At 41.8% G+C, this 16046-nt stretch overlaps 1 protein-coding gene across 1 annotated transcript in view; it reads left to right on the forward strand.

Annotated features, from left to right (window-relative positions):
• Positions 1 to 1839: 1839 nt before the first annotated feature.
• TRMT10A (tRNA methyltransferase 10A) overlaps positions 1840 to 16046 on the forward strand; it is a 286742-nt gene continuing 272535 nt past the window's right edge. The window contains exon 1 of the mRNA XM_061360935.1: positions 1840 to 1843. The gene's annotated coding sequence lies outside the window, so the exon portion shown is untranslated. The remainder of the gene's footprint in view (positions 1844 to 16046) is intronic.

Genomic DNA, 16046 nt, shown 5'->3' on the forward strand with positions numbered 1-16046 from the left:
GAACTGGGCATAGCTTTCACAGACAGAAAATAAACAGCAACCTTTCATACTCTATCAGATGTAATGAGGAGAAATACATAATTAAGATGGTAATCAGCACTCTGATAGCTGAATTCCCTCTTATCTTTATGACTGTCTTCTCAGAACAGTCCTTTTAAATGTCTTAGCAATATTAGCTACAAATCACAAATGGAAAAATCGAGGGACATAAGCACATGATTTATGCTGTCAAGTGAGCGTGAAAGAAAAGACAGTTTGCTCTCTAAACAGACTTACATTTTTCCTGTATGTTCAGACATGTGTATTACTCCCCTGATATAATTGTCTTATTTACATTGTTCCAATGTTCTGTGTGCCAATAGCAGATATACTACCCTAGATTCTCATATTTCATAACTATGAAAGGAATATATATTTGTAAATGAGCTTTTCTAACATCTTGTGATATTTCAAGCATGCACTGAAACAGCACTTCAGGTTTGCTATTAATATTTTTTTATTTTCAGTTCGTCCATGTGTAAGTCTCTCTCCTATTAGTCACATATGATCGATACTTTCTACACCTCTACCCATTATCTTAAAATCACTGAGATCTGGCTAGGACTTCATACCACAATTCTTGCTATTACTTAATTTCATTATAATGACATGTTTACATTGGTAACAGTTCAATCAAAATTGGATGTGTTTATAACACTTACTGCAGTTTAGATTAACAGCTTACTTCTACTTTACTACAAGGAAACCACTAAACTGACTGTAACTCCTAATCAATATAACTACAATTCTTAGCATTTAAATAAGTTTTTAAGCACTCTTGCCCGTGCTGCTAAAGGTGACATGGTTGTCTCATCTTACCCATTTGGGTGAGTCCAACTACTTACTCATTGTACTGTCCAACTATGCTTCTCTGTTCCAATTTGTCTCTACCAGTTCACCATCGTTTTCTCAAAATCCAGCAGTCTCACTGGGAGCAGCTGTGGCTCAAACCCAGCTCAGTGCTGAAAACAAAGATCACAGTTTTCTCAGAGTGGCAAAGTCAGTGCTCCGACCTCACCAGTCACTATCAGAGAAACCTCAAACAGTGCTTGTGACCAGAGTTCACGGTTTAGGAATTTATCCTCTGTTTCGGGCTGGTCTACAACACAATGACACAACTTGCAAGCATTGTAGTATCATGGTCTGCACACTGAATTACTATTTTTGTCAGTGTTTTGGCTATATTTCAGCTGAGGACCCAAGTGTATTTCTAAGCATGCCTCAGGCACACCCTGCTCTCATACCAGAGGGCACCAGTCCCTACCTAAACCACCACCCCCCCCTTTCCCTTCTTGTGGAAAGGAAACCCAGCTGCAGGAGACCAGACCTTGCATACTTGAGCAAAACTTTGGATAGTCAAACACTGATGCATTGTTCAGATGTAATATGGCATCCTGATGTAGACTGTTGTTTTGTAGGTTAGGCAAAAGCTCTCTTTGAAAATAGATGTGTAATTCCTATGGCTGCTGAGCTCCATAGTGATGGGAGCTTTAAAGCAGGCTTTGGGGAAGACCCTGACTGAGGTATATTTTTATTGGATGTAGCAAAAGTAGACAAAACTGCTAAACACTGGAGAAAAAGAGCTTCCAGGCAGGTAACCCACATCTAAGTGCTATAGCACTATGGTTATTATTTGCTTGCTTTTTTTATCCCATAACTGACTCTGAACAGTATAAAATGAGATTTGGAAAAGCCTTTTAACAACCTATATACTTCCGTAACCTGGTTTCCCAGGTTTCCTGTTAAAAAAAAGGAGCTCCAAAACCTCTTCCCTGAAACAGCTGGAACTGAACTTCTCGGTCCTGTAGCCCTTCCCTGAAAAGACTGCTGCCCTCTGACTTTGGCTCTGAATTGCACAGTAAAATGCCTAGAAACTGGAGCTCTGTTTTCTTGGTGCTTCTGGGTATTTAAGAGCCCTTTCATTAGGGAGAGATGACAGCTTTCTTTTCAAATCAACTCATTTAGGGGGAAGAAATCCAAAACAACAAATCACAAACAAACAAAAAGCACAAGAGGAAGGGGAAGGAAAAGCTCTCAGCTCACACAGCACAAAGATTGTTTTGATGTTTTTGGAGATAGACAATGTTTTTAATTCATTTCTTACAAGTGAGTCGGAGTTCAGTAAACCTGGGGTCCTTTTCCACTGTCTCAGAGAAAGCAAACTGAAAGCATTTTGTCAGGAAATGCTGAACACAGGGCTGTCCATCACATTGAAGTAGGCAAGGCTGGTGGGAATCCAACTGCCTGACTTTAACATTGTCCTTGCTTTGGAAGTTCCAGTGCAAGCCCTCGGGTCCCTTCAAATGCACCCACCTTTCTCCTCTGCTCACTGCTTTCTGAAGCACAGACTGGGTGGGTGTGAATTGTGCCCAAGCTGAGCTGACCAGATGCTGTCTCATCTTCTGAGTAGCTTTTCTGTATCTAATGATGGAAAAAACCTTACACATTTCCAGTCTCTGTGCCTGAGACCATAAATATAAGTATTTTTCCCTGTGAAGAAGCTTGACAGGTTAGCAATGGCAGGTTGTTCATACTTCTGATGAATTCAAGTACAATATCAGATTTGTTGCCTGGCTTGGGGTTTGTCTAGACGGGTTGTTTTATTAGACAGCAGATGGTTTGGAAATTGTTTGCTGTGACAGGGCTGAGTGGAATTTGAATTCTCTGTTCCCAGAGCAAAGAAGGGTGGGGTAGGGAAAGAGGAGAGAAGAACTCCCACGTTTCCCTTTCAGATTGAAAAATGCATATATATACATATATATGTATGTATATATTTTGGGGGGAAATGAGCTTCACTACGCTGATCACAGATCCTTAAGCATCTCAGATCACTCACAGGATAAATTTCCTTAGGATACCCTCAGTGCTGATACTGGAAATTGAATTTGCAATCGTTAAGTGGTTTTTTTTTGCAATTTTGAATGAGATAAATGAGCAACAGCAGGGCATATTAGCTGGACCGAAAAAATGGCATCGATTCAGGTATCAGGCAATTGGATCTACTCTGTTTACTTGGACCCACGTGGGCAGAAGTTGAGGCTGCCTCCTTTGCAGAAAGGTCTGAGAACAAAGTCTTACTGGCAATGATTTTGGATTTCTCTTCCATTCTAGCCCAGTCTTCACGCGTGCAAATTAATTTGTTTGCAAGGGAAGCAGCAGCCTTCTCCCCTCAGAGGTAGCACAAGGCTCTGCAGATGGACTGTGTATGTCAATATGGACTTAAGTGTGAAGTTTTAAACAATTTCCCCTCTGTCTTTCCTGATATAAAGGTCCTTCAGGGAGGAACTGGTTACCGAGCTGAAAACTGAAACTGTTGTGAAGCAACGCTTGTTCTCCAAAGAGATGTGAAGCTTTTGTTTCTGGCTGCACAGGATTGAAAAGCCATGTTTCTGAGCAGAAGCTGTGCCATCTGTGCTTTGAAGTATTTCAGATTTTATCCCTGGAGCCAGAGTATGTACTGATAGAAAAAAATCAACAACAGGTTAAAATTGACAGCCCACAGCCTTGGTTACTATAACTAGGGTAGTGTGCGACTGCATTTTGGTCTTATGACTCAGGGCTGAATGGTGCTTCTGGCTTCCTAAATCCTCCAGTAATGTGTCTTGGGGTTGAAGTAGCTGTTTCAGGGACAGGGAACAGAGAGGCAAAGGCTGGGTGCCTTAGTCAAGGGCAGCCAGCAGAGCTGGCTTATAACCCCTATATAACTCCTTCCTTGCTCAGCAAGGGTTAGGATATGGAAGATTCATACCATTTCCCTCATCACCTAGAGCAAGTGGAAAAGCAGCAGCTCTGAATGTGACTCCCTCGTTCTCAGGGGATGGCATAATTGCTCACCAGCTTGTATTTGTATCTGTGTGGGCAATCACATTTTAAAAGAGTAACATGCACTGCTTTGGCTATTTCTAACCTTGTTTAATCACAGCATCTGCTGAAGTGAAATTGTAAAATGTCAAGGAACTCTTAAAGTTCACATCTGGCCCAGGTAAGGAAAAACTATCTAGCTTTTAAAGTAGACCTCAACCAACAAACCTGGCACTTTTTCAGGGTGTCTTCATCAGGAGGAAGTGGCACCTAATTGCAGGCCTGTACTACTGTGCTCGTGCATTTTGAATTCCTCTTTTATCATGGGATGGCACTGGAGTGAAATATTTTGGACGGGATTCTGTGGCAATGCACTATCTACCATGTTATCTTCACTCTGCAACCAGATATTAACAAACATTTTGATATAAAATAATGTATATAATTTATATAATTGCTGGTAATAATTCTTGTGTTTATTTTTCATACATAATCATGCCAGTGGCAAGCTGCTTATTCAGGGAATAGGAGATGCCAAATTTTGCAGTGACGTGCCAAGCAAAGTATTTGCCGACACTGACTGATGCCTCCCCTGGTGCTGAGGGCATGCAAACAGTGTGTTGCTTCAATCTCCTAATAGTTTAAAGGAGAATATAGGCCTTATGCTAGTTTTCTTCTATAAAGGCATGTGTTCATCTTGTCTGACAATGTTTTACTGGCCTATGGCTGCTACTCATCAAAAAATTGACAAAATGGTAACACTCAAATCTTGCCAATGCCTTCATTCTCAAATGCTGGGCTGCATTTTTGACTGGTGTTAGCTCTGGCATGAATGTATGTACATGGTGAAGGGATTTAAGGTTTATCAGTCATTAATACAGTGGCATCAGGATGTCTGGAGTTGGTACTGTTAATTTATTTAGTGCACTTCCCCAGGATGAGTAAATGCATTTTTTTCTGCAAACTAGAAGCTAATGCTTGATGATAGTTGCACATTGCCATAGAAACTGGGGCAGGTTCTGCTGCAAGTCAAAGGTTAATGTATATTAAAAAAAAAAAAAAAGAAAAAAGAAATAAATAATCTCACATAGATGCATTAGTATAGACAGAACTTGTGCAAAGCTGGATTTCTTACAAAAAAAAAAATCTATCATTCTATTCTAGCTCTTCCATTAACATGCCTCCTGTTTGCTTAAGGCAGATTCTCCGTAAGGTATTATACAAGATAACTGCCTGGTTTTGAGTGTTTGTAACTGTGTTTGCAAATGACAGAGTGACTGACAGCAGCACAAGCTCTCTGTGGGATGGCTGTGGACCAGAGCACGGATGACTCATTGTGTATGATATTGTTTCACACCAAAGTGTTTGCTCTATATACTGAACATGTGTGCTAGTCAATAGCAAAAAGTTCAAGAGCAAACACAGCTTAGGTGGGAATAAATTTACAGTGACTAAAATCATTATGCCCAAGTCAGAAAGCTAATTTCATCGAAGGGTAGATGACAAGCAAAACACCCATTTAAGTGCCTTTGTAATGCAGGAGGTTTACTTGTGAAGGTTTCTGTGTCCTCTGCAAATGCCTAAGGGTCAGGCAATGCAAACAGTCTTGGCATCTCCTTGCAGAAAAAGCCTCTTTGTTCCCGGTATGGGCAGAATTGAGTTTGGGTCCCTGCTCAGATTTCTCCCGTACAATGGCAATACCTAATAATTGGGTAATATTTTTCACTCGGATGCACAGACTATTGCTAAGGTTTGGCTTTCTCCCTTCCTGTCACCCCAACTGCCTTTTCAACGTTCAGCAGAGATCTGCAAGCTGGTTTTGTATCAGGAGCTATTTATTTGTTTTGTTGCCAGTTAAGCCTCCCCTGCAGCCCTTGCACATCTATAAAGCATAATTAAAAACAAGCTCTTTTTGATCTGATGATGCTGTTAACATCCTCCTAGGAACAGCCCCTCTCTCAGGCTGGCTCAGTGGCGCAGAGGTGTCCCCCTCGGATATCTCCTTTCTCCCCAGATGAAATAATAAGGATCTAGGAGAAAAACATGACACTACCTCAGTCCCTTAGGGGTGCTTGACTGTACCTCTGGGCCACCTCGTCTTTCGTTGAGAAAACCCTCCACAGCATATGTTGGTTGGTTTTCAGTCCTGAGGGACATTTTAATGAACATATAAAGGCAATTTCATCTATTGTTGTGCACCCTCTGTGAACATGCAGTAAAGGGACACAGAAATATTCCTCTTGGCTGACTGGCAAATAACATACTGCTTTTACAATAGTGTGTGAGGTTAAACCGTGCAATTTACCTTTCAAATTGGGTTTCTCTTGGGGTGTAGATATGAGCCCACAAGGACTTGGGGATGTTTTACTGGGCTTTGAATTGTGTCCATAAGCACCTGTTGCAGCTGGGGGCCTGGTTCAGACAGTGTTCCTCTGTAGGTAGCTCTGGGGTGAATCAGCCACCGGTGGCACGCAGAAACTGCTGCATGTGGTACTGGGTGCAGGGAGCTGGTGGGCAAAAAGTGTACCTGGACAACACTTTTAATGAGAAAGCCTCAAACTCCCCCAAAGTCTCTGGCAACATCCTTTGTACAATGTCTTTTTCCACATCCCAGGACTTTTCTTGCAGCCTGTATGTTTCATGTAGCCAATGAAGCTGAAGGGTTCATACCCTCAAGGAGTGACCTGAGACACAGTGGAGGTTTGTCAGCTGCAGGGCTTCAGATGTGGCCAGGATGGGACAGGTAGGGAATTCCCATTTCCTCATGCCACAGACAGGCCGCAAGGCTGCAGTACCTTTCCTTCCTTTTCTGCGCTTGCAGAGCCTGAGCTGCAGCAATGGCAGGTTCACCCTGGGCAAAACACCTCCTGGGAAGAAGCAACCATCCTGAAGGACAAATCCAACCTTGAAAAACAGCCAGCAGAACGGCGGTGTAGATCAAAGGGGTACTGCAGAGCTCAACTAAAGAGATCCCTCAGAGACTTGCTAAAGCGTTTTAGCTCACCCTTAACGTCCTTAAAATGGAGAACAGTTTCTCTCTGGGAAGAGAGATAAATGAAATGAAAGCAGAGGTGGGGACGTGCCTTGAAAAGCAAGGGCACCTGAGGAGCATTGCCATCTTTTGCACCCACCCCTATGTGCTCAGTGACGCTGTGTTGCTTACAAGAGGCTTATTATTGGTATCCTACCTTTTGACGTAAGACACTGCAAATCTCTGAGGCTGGAAGAACTGTTCTGTGATGACATTTAAACATTTTAAATGTGGTGTGTCTGTACCCAATTGTGCACAAGGTGTGGACAACGCGTATGGGTGTGAAAGAGCCTTCTCAAGAACAAGAGGCAGCAGCATTCCATGTACCTTGATCAATTTGTCTTTAATGAGAAGGAGACTTTGGGGATTTTCAGTTTCCAACCTCTAGTTTTGATTTATCAGTTTGCCAGTGGACACAGACACTGTAAGTGCATGAAGGTATTTGCATGTCAGTGAGGATTTCCAAAACCATACAAGCTACAGTGAGCCATCCTATTTTGCAGTTCACTTCCATGTCTCAGATGGATTTCCCCACACTGTTGCTAGGAGATGAAGGTACTGCCTAACAAAGGATATATTGACAAAAAAAATTTTCCAGAACAAATCTATCTTGTTATGGTAAATGGAGCCTCACATAAAATGGATATTGCAGGATTTATTTCCCTAGTGGTGGCACTGGCAAAATTACATGCATCAAGTCAAGGTGAAATTTCCCCATCAGTGTGTTTTTGTTTTGTTTTGTTGACATGAGGACTTTCAGTGTGTTTAATACTGAAAGCACTGTTGCCTTCCAGTGTGTTTTGTTGCTAAGCTAATACGATTAACACAATCTACATTAGTGTTTTTCCCTCTTCCCTTCTCTGCTACTTCTCCCTTTCAGGAAGAAATGTGGCTTACTATAATGGTTTCCTTTTTTTCATGACTCTTCTGGGAAACATGGATTCCTTTGCTTATTTTAAAGCAGGGGAGAAGTGTGCATGACTTTGGACATGTTGAGATCTGGCATAGAAGCAGCTGAATGCAGTGGAAAAGCACATCAGCTTCTTGCTTTACAGCTCTAGGCACATCTACATGGAAAAAAATCCCAAAACACAAAGTTGAATGGAAATATAATAACGAGAAGAACTTCAGGAATTCTCATGGAAAGATTAAATTTCTAGAGAATGACAAGTTTTCTCCCTTTCTTGTGGTGATGTAATGAACACAAAACAAATGGATTTGAACAGCAAATGCCAATGCAGAGTTAAGTCACATAAAATAAAACTCTTTCCTGGAGAATAAGTTTAGTTCTGGTGGGGCGGTTATATTTGCTCACCCACAACTGTCCCAGCAATTCTTATGCCACTGTAAGGGTTTCTGGCTCTAAACACATGTAAGTAAACAGCTCACTGTCCAGAAAGATATGAAGGCTGAAAATGACATTGCTTCTTACTTTGCAGGGGAGGAAAGCAGTCAGGGAGAAACACAATCCCCTTAATTTTCCTATACGTGTCATTGCACAGGTAGAACAGATAATCTGAACTTTTTTTGTGTTAAAAATACTGTCTCTTCCTCCACAGCTGTGCAAATGTTGGGGTGGCTCCACCTTGGGTGTGAATCAGCTCACCCAGGTGAGCCTGTCTGTACAGACCAGTGGCAGACATGGTCCCCTCCTTTTCTGTTTGCAAATTGAGTGGTGTGAAGGGAACTGAGATACAAATTGTCTCATCTTATCATCTCAGTCCTTGACCTGTTCCCTCCTGGGATGTACCATTACTTTCTGCCTCGCTGGGCACACTGAAGTTGATCCTGCCAGCTGGGCAGAAAAATGCAGGTGGAGAAAAGCAGGTGACACATTAAGGCTGGAGTTGCTCGGTTGCCATCTGTCATGGCCATTCTTGGGTTCATGGGGAGAGAGGGAAACCCTGGTTTTGTGGTGTGGATGTGAATGCCTTTGAGAAGCACTCTTTCCACCAGTCCTGGATGTCTGTGTCAACTTCTGCAGCACTGGCGATCGCAAACAAAACTTGTCAGAGATCTAATTTCTGAAATTAATTTAATTTAATTTGTCTATAAACTTGCGCAGCTTTTTAACTAGACTTGAATGCATGCAGATATTATCTCTACTTCTTTTGATGAGAGAGGGAGAGAGGACAACTGGGAAGGGCCTTGCAGCTCCCCCTGTTTCTGCACTTATCCGGTTTTCTGCTGTAATATCCTGTTTTTCGATGCTTACAGTTTAGCCAAACATTAACCATTTAGGATGACACTGACCATGCTGGGACAGCACAGACCAGAACCTGTGAAATATAAGTAAAGCAGAGTATTTTTTCCCAAGTGGCAAAAATCAAAGGCAAGAGGGGAGACTATTTTATTCTATATTAATAGATCATGGCAATCTCTCTGCTTTGAAATTTGGCATGGTGGCAGCAGTTAGGTCATAGTGCTGTTTGCTGAACATATGGCAAACCAAGCACATTTAGCCAAAATAAAAAATAGTAACAACAAGCCCTTGAAGCACAAGCAGAGCGTGCTTGTATTCAGCAGAGACTTGGTTCTCATGACTACATTGCTTAAGGATTTGCTCCTGCTACGTGCACTCTGAGAGTTTGCCCATACTTGCAGCTCTGCAGGGTGTGGATCCCCTCCCCATGAATCCATCCACCAAGCCCTGAGCATGGTGCAGAAGGCACCTCTTCATTGTATGCAGAGGTACAGCTAGAGGATGGATAACAGAGCAGAGCTGGAAGCTCGGGCAACCTGAACCAGAGCTGAAATCAAACTTGGGTCCCTGCTAAGTAGTGATGTCTTCTGTGGGCTGGGGGCCGCCTGTGATGGGATGACATAATGCAAACAAAGTGACTTAGCCAATACATTATGCTGGGCAACCTGGAGTGGGATGTTTGGGAAACAATCTGTTTGACTGGAAAGGAGAGCCAGGGAAGGAGCAAGGATAGCCAAGGAGATTTTGGGAGGAGGGAATATTTACTGAGTAAAATATGAAGGCAGAATGTGAAAACCAGGAAATCTGAGGAGGGATAACAAGTTCCATATTAAAAGAGGACCATGGCACAGGACTAGTTACTACCAGGAGACAGTGAAGTAACAACATCGAGAAATTAATAGAACTGTAAGGGAAAAACAGAGAGATTTTCCTCCCTCTTTCATGTTTATGCCAAGTGCTTATTTTCTTTATCCTGCATGGTGTAGTTCATACCCAAGGGTGATTTATGAGGGTGGTTAAAAATCAGCGTGAAGTTTTCTTCAGCTCTTCCCAGCTTTAGGCTGAGCACAAGAGTCATTTTCTTTGCCAGACTCACTGGCTTCTGCCATCTTTGTGGCACTGGTGACTTCTTTATGGAAACAGTGGTTGTAAAGCTCCCATTTTCTACTGCCTGTCATAGACCAGCAACTTGAAGCTGCTCCCAAAATGCATACCCACACCATTTCTCAGCTTTAAAGAGCTCTCCGTGTTGTGAAGGGCAGCACTCCAGGCCCCTGCTCTCCACAGTTTTCAGTTGTTAGCCAGAGCCAAACAAGGACTTTGAATCTTTATTAGTTTAAATGAGCTTTTAGAGCATCAGGTGCTGCAATGACTACAAATTATTGTGGAAATATTGCTGACTCGGGTGCATTCACAATGGAAAACTTTTGCTTACCACAGGGTTCATCTGAAAGATGCTCGCACATAGAAGTGACTGCATCACTGTCAGGTGTTTACTGAACTTCAACAAATTTTCTTTGTCAAGCTTGAATCAGTGTCTGGTAAGTTGGTCAAATGTGGCTGAACTCTATGGCCCTTTAACTTTGAGTTAAATGTATTTTTTGTTCCACTGAGTATTTTTTGAACAAACATATTTTCTGGCATGCTCCCCATAGGGTAGGGGCTGCCATTGAGCACATATTTATTTAGCTCATGCACTGGCAAGTTAAAGTGGAAAAAGTCTTTTCACAGAAGCTGCAAATAGAAGAAAATCCTAGCTACATGCAAAATACTATTTCTTCTGTGGTCCTGCCCTTGCAAGCAGTAACCACAATTCTTTTCCTATCCATACCAAATCAGACATTCTTTGGTATTTTAATGTTGTATTCATCTGCCTTGGGTGGCGCCTGACTCTGTGAAGAATGGATGGCCCACGACAGCAGTGTGCTGGTCCACCAGGTGTCTCAAAGCTCACTACAAAGGGAGTTAGTTCAGTTTGCTTTAGTTTCTCCTATGTTCCTAATGCTGCTCTTCCAACATCTCAGTTTATTACCATGCCCTGGGCTACAGTGTTGTTTCCTTTTCTTTTATTTCCCTCCCTTCTTGCCTCACCCATAAGTGTTGTTAATTCAGTATGTTTCAGATACCTCTGTTCACTGAAAGCCCTTTATAGCGCTCCTTACAGAAATGGTTGGAGCTGACTTCAGTTTTCCACTTTGCTCCCAAAGAATCAATATTTAGAAGGGTTTGTAATCTGTTCAGGTATGTTGACATAAGTAAAAGATTCCTTAAATTGTATAAGAGGGGGAAACTGCAGAAACTATAGTTTATAGTTATTTGTAAACTATGCAATATCAGACCATTTCCTGATTCAAGTATGAGCACATAGATACTTTGTTTTCCCTGATCAGACAGTAAGAGTTAATTGCATTGAAAGAAAAATCTTTTCTAGTTTTCCCCCTTAACTATGATGTGTTTGTTTGTTTTTTGTTTTGGTTTGACTTTTTTTCAAAGAAAGAGCTTATTTATGAGGAATTAATTAGTCATTAATTCTTCATTGCAATTACCTCGGTCAATCTATTAGCATGAACTTCAGCATGTACGGAACCAGCCTGTTCTGTTTTTCAAAACCACACTACAAAATTCTTAAAGCACATTTTGAAAGAAATACTAATTATGTTCAGTCACTTAAAAATTCTTTATTGTTCCCCCTTCTGCATTCTGAACTACTTAGAAACTGCAGCTGCACAAACTTTATTTTGTGTAAAGAGTAATTTCTAACAACAGGACTGTAATGAAGATCTTCCAAGTGAAGGATGCAAAGTTAACCAGGTTGTGAGAACATATATTCCAGGTAGGCAGAATGGGATGACAAATGTAGTTCCAAAATTTCTTTGAGAAGTAAGGAAAAAATATTCAAAGACTTTGTTACATGCTTCCGTGATCAAAAGATTATTTATTTGTGACCAACTAAACAGATCAACAGGTACGAAATGAGAATTATCTGAGGGCAAATATTCATTCTTGTTTATCATTCTTTTGCAGATGTACTGGTGGTTACTGAAGTTAGCATTAGCATTATCAGCTACGAGTGTTAAGGAAATGCAACTTTTGTTGCACTGCACTTCAAACATTTCCAGCATTTGAAATGTGATTTCACTTGCTCTTCTTCAAAGTGATCAAGCTATCAATGGATTTTTCCCCTTTCAGTTATACACTAACTAACTTTAATATATGTAACACACCACTAAAGAAATAAATATTCCCATGAATTCAGGCATTAATGCCTATGACATACTTCGCCTTTTCAAGCAAACCTTTAAGGGGCACCAAACATATTACTGAGCTATACCTTTCTAATATCTCTTTAGCTGTAGATGAGTCCTTGGAAAGTACCATTTAACTTGTTGCAAACAGGTCATATGTGAGCAGGACAGTATTTTGTTCTGAAATGCCATATTTAAATCACTTCCTTGGTCCTTTTCATTTGCACGCTGTCTTATACCTCACAATTCATTACCATGAGCAATGGAGAAATTTCTGCACTGACTACAGTAAAACTTAGGCAGTTGTTTCTGTTCTGACTGTTTCTCCATCTCACAACTGTCCAAGGCCAGGTTAGATGGAGCTTTGAGCAACCTAGTCTAGTGGAAGGTGTCTCTGCCCATGGCAGGGAGTTCGAGCTAGATGATCCCATAAGGCCCCTTCCAACGCAAACCATTGTATGATTCTATGACTGATTCTGTGCAAAAATTACCTCTCATTCTTTTCAGAAAAGACTGTGTGTGGTCTTCCTTAGCAGACACTTGAATTCTCACTGTGACAGCACTGTTGTGGTCTCAACACAAAAGGGACATTACAGTTAGTTACAAATTCATGAACACTGTAATATTTATTATTATTACACTGTATTTATCATTATTATTAGAAAATTATCTTTCTTTCTGCCCTGCATTTGTGTCCTGATGATGCGGTTATTCCCCCATGCAACCACTGCTTAACTCATAAAAATATACGTGATAAAATCATCTTTGGGTACAAGTGTGGCACGCAGAGCAATCTAACTGCAGTGCTTTTAATTAGACTACAACTGTTTTGCATATCAAATATATCTGTTTCAATTTCAGCAGGAGGTGATGTAATTTAGATACAAAGACTGCAAAGTCATGTGGAGCCCTTTGTGTTTAGAGATACTGCTTAAATGTAAACCACTGCTCTTTGATATCAAGTACACAAGGTTTGATCAACAAAGTAGCCTGGGGAACACCAGCAGCTTTCAGCTGAGATGAAGCCACTTGGGTCCTCACTGAGGGGGAAGCATCTCCTCTCCTTTCCTCGCCAGGTCCCTCGTCAGGGGGCCCTGGTTCAGGTTCCTCAGCTCCAGGAGCAGCCTCATAGAAGGACCTAAGGGAGGATGAAATAATTTCTTTTAAAAATTAATATTCTACCTTTGTTCTTTTCTTTACTTCACACACGGTCTTTGTTGAATACAGAGAAAATTGGCTTTCAAGATCGCTTCCACGTTGGACACAGTGCCTACTGAGCCCTTACATACAACCCGTGATGCTGCAGCTGTGTAGCAAACACTTGCTGTTTACATAAATTTTAATGTTGTGAAGTTTTTCTTTCTCATTTGACATTTCCTTCCCAGGTTTGCACATGCAAAGACAAAAGATCTGGGGAAATTCTGTGTTTAAACCAGCAAAAACCTCAGAGGAGGAAGACACGGCTATGATTTCAGGTATGCAGTTCAACAGAGTAATACAAAGGGGGGTTTCTCTTTCTCACTTGTTTTAAATTCCTTGAAGTTTTCCACATAGTTTAATTAGTTCAGGTGATTTAATTAACAATTGCACTGCTTGGGGTTTCTCTGAAAGGATTTGAGTGAATCAAGTCTTCCCTTTCCTTTTGCAACACATAAATAGTGTAAGGGCCACTCGTTAAGCAAGAGGGAGCTAACCAATCTAAGCAACAGATTAAGAGAAAATAAAGCCTAAAACCAGAGTCTGGTAGCCACAGCTAGCTTCTGGTTTTGGCTCCCTGCACATTGCAGGGGAGAAGGCAGCACAGAGCATAAAAACATGAGGGTTTTCTTTTTTCAAGTACTGACTAGGAACTCACTTTTTCATTTTTGCTTTTTATCATAAAAGAGCCCCACAAAAAGCAACACTGCAGCAGAACAACACTTCAGCCAAAAGGCCTCTCCATTCCGTTTAGCGGCCAGTCCCTCCTGCCCACTGCAAGCAGAAAAAAGCATGGCTGTAAGCTTAACTAAATGCTGGTGCCATCTGGTGTGGGCCGGGGAAGTAGCAGGAATCTATCCTCCGGCAGCACTCCTCTGCGGGCTGCTGTGAGGAGCCAGCTGGGTGCTATTTCCTGAGAAGCAACCCTACAATTTGATAGTCATTGTCTTTTATCCCCCAGTCTTCCCTCCTATTCCCTTCCCTGGCAGCGCAGGGCTGGGAGAAGCAGACCCAAGAAAGGACTAGCCCAAGGCGAGACCCAGGCATCTTTAATACAGCCCATTATTCACAGCTTCCACTTGTAAGGTATGCTTTGCTGTCTTGGTATTTATTAACAAGAAACACATCCATTACAAAACTATTTAATGGTTTTGTTTCACAAGTCGATCCTGAAAGCACTGCCCGTATTTCCACTCGGGGCTACAAAAGCTTTAACCCTCTTCAAGAGAGCAGGCTTGAGCTGTCCTGCCTCATGCTTGTCTCTTATCCCTCTTCACTCAGCAGCTCCTGGATTGGTGGTGTAGCTTCACCCACACCTGATGACAAGAGCAAAGGCCTCACAGACATGAAGTCCTGAAGAGTTAAACAAAAACTGCTGGCTGGAGAGAGGATGGAGACCCTCTGAGTCATGTTCCTCCTGAGGGAAATCAGCACTATTGGTGCCATGCTTTGCCTTCTGCCCTGCCTGGCCAGCATGTGTGTTCTGCAGCCAGGCCAAGGACAGGCACCCAGACAGAAGGTAATGCTGGCAAAAGGGGTCGAACATCGTGGGTGCATGTGGGTAGGGAATGGAGTAGGGAACACAGAAATGTTGCAAGGGTGGGGGAAGAACATGGGAGGTAGAAAGGGAAAGAGGGGAGCTACCCAAACCCATGGAAGTCTGGGCTTCGCTAATGCATCCGCTCAGTGTGGCATGTTCACTTCTCAGACTCACGCCACCCTCCCTTCTTGCTTTCCTAAATGGAGCATGGCTGAATTCCTGCAGTTCAAAGGAATTCAGGAATTACTGAAACTCCTTTTCCTCTTGACCTCTGTTTCTCTCCTGTCTAAAAGTTTACTGGCATGCCCACATATTACAGATTTTTGTTTCTTTGTTCTTAGGAATTATTTTTACCATCCAGACAATTTAGGATGTACCAGGAAGGCAGGCATCAGGATCGCTTTTATTTTTCCGACAGTTGTCATGATGGTTGATGACAGCAGAGTTTCCATTCACTGTGTAGATGGGTTAGTTATTTGAGTGTGACTTGACCTTCAGATTAGATAATCATGGGCTGTTGTTTTTATCAGATCTGCCAAGAAAAAGGATTACTTCCTTCGAAACCAAATTAGTTCACAATTTTTCCCAAGGAAACTGTGTACTTTTGTATTATAACAGGGAGATGTTTTCTTGACTAAAATCCTGCTTCTCTTATGTATATGAAGGGAGTAGAGTAAAATGGGGCCTTGACATTTCTCAATTATGCAGTGCACATGTGATGCTGCTTACAAGACAGCAGTTCCTGGGATCCTGGAGCTTTAGATAATGTAGGCACGGGTTTGTACTTCATTTCCTTTTTAATCCACTGAGCAATACTATAAAGGAAAACATTTATTTCACAAAATAGCCAAAAGCCTGCCTTCATTCAGGGATTGTTGCAACTCATTCGTATGCACAGAAAATATTCCAATAGTTGCTGTCAGTGTTTTCGGAACAACAGCCCGCAATCTGCTTGGGTTGTGTGCCTAAGCCTTCTGTCTTTTGTATTGC

This window comes from Neopsephotus bourkii, unplaced genomic scaffold (genome assembly GCF_033783945.1).
Source record: "Neopsephotus bourkii isolate Nb327-2 ecotype Australia unplaced genomic scaffold, CSIRO-AGI_Nbou_v1 NB_1037, whole genome shotgun sequence".
NCBI lineage: Eukaryota > Metazoa > Chordata > Aves > Psittaciformes > Psittacidae > Neopsephotus > Neopsephotus bourkii.